Raw genomic sequence first — 6,000 nt, 5'->3', positions numbered from 1 at the left:
ATATTTGTTTAATAATATAACTTTTTTATAAAAATAATAGTTAATTATTTTATCAGAACTTGATAATTATCACTAATTATACTTTAGAATTTTTATATTTTAAAATTATATGTTTATCCTATATTTGATTATGTTTATCCACAGTTAGTTACTCGAATTCAAACATGGAGTTTTAATAAGTTGTATTTATGCATAATTTATTTGTAATCTTGAATTTTAAGTAATATGTATCAATRWACAGTACTTCATGCATAAAAAAAATGGTTTTTAAGAGTTTTTGTCAAATGCTTTATAATATAGTATAGATATAGATTGTGTGTAGGTACAACTTATTAAAACTCTTTTTTTGAATTTATGTAACTAACTGCAGATAAACATAATCAAATACATGATAAACATTTTTTTTTAAATATAAAAAATATAAAATATAATTAAGATAATTATTGAGTTATAACATAATATTTAATTACATTTATGAAAGATTATATTATTAAACCAAAAATAAATTATTTCGTTATTAAACCTAAATTAAATTATCATAAAATTTTGAACTAAGGAAATTACAAGAACAAGAACTTTTGGATAATTAATTTGATACTAATATGAGTAAATATCAATATATATTTTTTTTCAAATTTATATTTCATTCAAAAATAAATTTTTTTTCCTCAAAAACACATAAAACCGTATTATATTGACAAAAATAAATAATAAAACAAAACATTAAAATCAAGTTATATCTCACTACATTGCACGAATAATCTTCTAATATCAAATAAAATTATGTTTTTTAAATGATTACGATATTTCCTTTGCTGTATTCATTAAACATTGAATTCTTTGGGCCCTGGGCCAACTCCAACATTAAAGAGACGCGAAAGGTGTTTTCTTTGTCAACACATAAAAAATTTCAACTACAAACATTTTTTTTATTAATCTGGATATTCAACCTGCTATGTGAGCCGACTAATTTCAGAAAGACTATCTGCTTTGCAGATAGTCCGGATTCATCGCATTTGAATCTTCGTGGCCACAAGAAGATTTTTATTTCTCCTTGGATTTGAACCTGAAACCTCCTGGTACTTTTGACCTTTAGAGCCAAACTCAAACCAATCAGACACCATCCTTGTGGTTTACAAACACATATTATAACAAACATAAAAAAACATATTTATTATTATAACATTTTCTTTTATTATTTAACGATTTTTATTAACATATAACAATTATAATATACGATTATTTGTTATATATAAGAATAATAGTTATCGTAAGAAGGGTAAAAAAAGATCTTCACTATTGAATCAATCATAATTGAATATCAATTGAAATACTCTTTTAAGCTAATTCATGAGTTATTTTGGGACTTAATATGAACCATTAAAAAAAGACTAATAATAATTTTGGGACTTAATCTGAACTATTTGAACAAGACTAAGATGATGTTTGTTTTTGAAGATGTGCTGAAGTCTGATTTCACTTTTAATTTATAAGAGGTGGTACTGAAATCTGAAATTTCGATTGGTAAGATTATTTGTTTTTTACTTATGAAGTCTGAAATTTGAATCGGTCAAACTAATGTAAAAATATAAAAGATAAAATAATATTTTTACAATATAAAAGATAAAATAATATTTTTACAATATAAAAGATAAATAATCTTTGCTAACAAATCTCTTCCATCCCCCAAAATATGAACTGTTTGATAGATGACGGATTAGGATTAAGTGGTATTAAGGAATACGTTTACCACTTAAAATTTCAGAGGACATTTAGAGCTGTTAAGCTCTTATTTTAGAAATAAAACAAACGCTCTTAATACCCAAACGTCTGAACGAATCAGACTTCATATGTAATTTAAAAAAAAACAAACAACCCCTAATTGAAAGTGATCAAACGTCTAAATCCCTTCTTCCAATTCTCACTGTGACTCCTATTCTCACACAATCTTTCGTCTCTCTCTGTATATATATGCACAATATTTAGCCTCTCGTGACCTATATTGGTCGTTATTAATAGTATTGCTTTATTCCCTCTTTAAAACTAAACCAACGTACTGGTTAGTATTCTCACATTCATACTAATAATAAATACTTTTGTGCGCCGAAAGCCAAAAGTAACATGTTGTCTCAATAACTTCGAATCTAACTTAAAACCATGGTGAAATTATTGATATGCCATAACTTGAAACTTATAAGAAGCTCACAAATCTTATTTTCTATCCATGTTGGATGAGTTGTTACAATAACTGACACATCCATATACTTTTAACAGCCTACGTGTTAACAACAACCAAATATTAACATCTCACCATTACATTTCTAAACACATATCTTGACATGTTTCATATCGTCTGAATTGGAACAAAATTACTATAACATTAAACATGTTACAAAATTCAAATATTTGTCAAACTATACAGAGGGGTTTATAATACTATAAACTAAATTCATAGAAACAAAAAAAATTAATTTTTGATCGCATAAAAAATCAAGAATCGTTGATATAAAAATTATGATCAATTTTATACGAATTTTATAAAATTCGGCTAGTTTTTTCATTTACCACCATATGAGTATCAAACCCCTAGTTTTTGGCATATTTAGGGGCCGTTTATCAAATACTTACCCGGTAAGCGTTTACCGGTAAATTAAACAATATCATTTACTTACTGGATAAAATTTTAGTCCATCAAAATGGCATCGTATGAAACAATTTACCCGATAAATGCTTACCGTTGTAAGAGTCGTTGCCCTCGCTTACCGGATAAGACCAGGGCCGGACTGGCCATAGGCCCAAAAGAATGACGGCCCAGGATAGCAAAAAGCCTAATGGCATCCAATTTATGAAGCCCAATATACATGAATACTTTCAGTTTTGATTTGGGCCTTATCTTTACCACCACAATCCGTCAAATGGCCTCCCACACTCGGTCTCTCTTTCGTCCTCAACTCCCGCCTCGCTCACGAACCGATTCAAAGAATCGAAATCTCAAATCACCACTCTGAACTCACGATTCACGAATCGAAATCTCAAATCACCACTGTCGTCTCTCGAGTCTCGCCTCTCGCTCTCGCCTCTCGCTCTCGCTGTCGCTGTCGCTCTCTACTATCGACCGGCGACCGGCGACCGCTCAATACTTGTGAGGTTAGGGCTGTTTACTTTACTTACTTTATTTTTTATGTTTCTAATTCTTGTTTGATTAATTCATAATCTAGATGATGTTGCCCTCCATACTTAGTTTTTCTTTTAAGCTTTAAAGCTGTAAATTTAATACTGTATGTATCATGTATGCCTAATTGCCTACTTAGGTTTTCTGTAATTTAAACAACATTACAAATTTAAAATGAAGTTGTCCTGTGCGGCTGCTCCCCTGTTTTCTGTGATTTGTAAACAACATTACAAATTGAAAGATGTAATATACTAATACTGAATGTATCAATGTATGCCTAATTGCCTACTTAGGTTTTCTGTCAAGTGTCAACATTAGTTCGGTTGGGACTTGTGGTTGTTTCGTCTTGCAATTTCTAAGTAAAATCCATGAAATGAGTCTAATTTCATAAGCAAACACCTTAAGTGACTAAAACTAGGAGGACAAAATTAGTGAAGTAGGAATGAGCCATTGATGTTGTAGAGTGTAAATAATTGAAGAAGAACCAACCAATTAAGTGTTTAGACTTGGATTGAAAAGGTATGAGTGTTGATTTTGGTTCAACCAATTTTGGATTGAAAATGTAAGTGCTATAACAACTTGATTAATGAAACCTTAACATATTATTTTAAAGCAAACACTCAACTATAAGATCACACTTATGAACAAAAAATACTAATGGATCTCTCGGTCTACGAAGGAAAAAGCTAGACATTTGTAAATTACCACATTTGGATGTTTTTAATTGGGCATCATTTGGACTTTTAGCCGTGGGCACCAAAAATCTCAAGACCGGCGATAAAAGTAGTTTATAATCGTTACCGATAGATTTACAAGCATCATTCAAGAATTTTAGTGGGTGCACATCATGTATATATATATATAGCAAGCAAAGTTTTAGACTTCCATACAAATAGCAATCAACTTGTTAGTTTTCATCAGCATAGAAAATTCAGTTTTAAGTTAGAAGCCTACGATGAACTATAAGAATAGAACACCGATGTTTATAATATGAGCATACAAACATAGGCAGACAGCAACTACTTCAATTAAGCACACAAAATCAGAGGCGGATTAAGGGGCCGTTTACCTAAACACTTACCCGGTAAGTGCTTACCAGTAAAATTCAACACTATCCCTTACTTACCCGGTAAGATTTTATTCACCAAAACGCATCGTATGCAACAATTTATCCCTGTAAGCGCTAACCATGGTAAGAGTCGTTGCCCTCAATTACCGGGTACAACTCTCGCTTCTTGTCTTCGCTCTTACCGGGTAAGATTTTTAATCATTGTCATATTCATCCGGTAAAGTAATATGACTTGGTAAATGCTTACCCGGATAAGTGTTTGGTAAATGGCACCGAAGAGTCTAGAAATCAACAAGAATGAGATAATCAATTAACAAAATAAAGATTCAACATTTAAACAATAAAAAAAACCCTGCGGAGGTGTTAGAGTCACAGTGGACAGAGGTTGTGGCCGTGGCTCGAGAGGGCAGTGGGCAGAGGGTTGAGTAACCGCGAGTCTTGACAACGGCACAAGGTGACAATGTCGATCATGAAAGGATGCCGTTAGGGTGAGACTATATATACACGAAAAAGATGGTCTTCTCAAGGTTTCCTATGCCAGTTTGCATATGGTTTCAAGAACACGTACATCTTAAACCTATGATAAATTCACAACTTTGGTCTACCATTTGAAACCTTTATTATAAACAGGACTCTAAATGGGACGTCATAAAATAGTGTAAAAATATTTTCCATGTGAACACTACCTCGCCAAAATTGGCGAGGCACTATTGGTTAACACCAAAATGGTGAGGTTTTTAGTGTATCATTTGAAAATGCATATATAAACATATATGAATAATCTTTAATGTTAGTTCATATATATGCATATTCTAATAGATTTTCCTTTTCAGATTTTTTCAAAGAACTTAGATGTGAACATTCTCTTAACCCACCATTCTTATCTTCTCACAATATTTAGCCTCTTTATTTGAGTTGACTCCTTATCTAGTAATTTACATATTCGATAATTCAATGATAATTATCAGAAGTTGGATTTACATGAGACCAACTTGTTTTTATGAGACTCATAAGACCATAAAATAACATTGAAAGTTCACACAAAACATTGTGAGGGTAAAAAACTCTCTTCACAATGTTTTGCTAACCTTCACAATATTTTGTTATGAAGGTTCATTGTCATTTAGATGGTCACTGGTCTCACGTGATCCCAAATCTAGTTATTAGATATAAGATTAATTATAATTCTTCTTTTTGTTATTTTATTAAATTTGTTCATGGTATTGAGAGCATCTCTAACATATTATTTATAATTTCACTAAAATAAATAACCACTAATTAAAATCTCAAAAAAATTACATTAAATTTCAAAAGATTATCTATTGTAGAGACTTTAGGAACGTTTATCAGACGCTTACTCGGTAACCGCTTATCTAGTGTGTATGACAAATACCGCGAATCTTACCTGGTAAGAGCGTAACAAGAACGGAAAATCTTACCTGGTTAGTGATGAAACAAACTTTTATCCGATAAACACTTACCAAATAAAACATTCTTACCAACAGTCCAGTTGGATAGGAGAATGTCACCTAATAAGGTAAGTGATGGTGATAACCTTTGCCGATAAGTGCTTACTCTGTAAAAGTTTGGTAAACAACCCCTTCATTATTAATTATATTATTAAAATATTCTATAATTTTATATCACAATACACTTACAACAAACTTACAAACTTTATATAAAATAATAGGGAAAATTGCATCAAAATGGAATCAACTTTCACCTGATTCATATTTTGGGGAACCAACTTTCAAAATCG

Source organism: Cynara cardunculus (genome assembly GCF_001531365.2).
Source record: "Cynara cardunculus var. scolymus isolate 2C chromosome LG 12, CcrdV1, whole genome shotgun sequence".
In the NCBI taxonomy this organism is placed as follows: Eukaryota; Viridiplantae; Streptophyta; class Magnoliopsida; order Asterales; family Asteraceae; genus Cynara; species Cynara cardunculus.
This window is presented reverse-complemented; position numbering follows the sequence as displayed.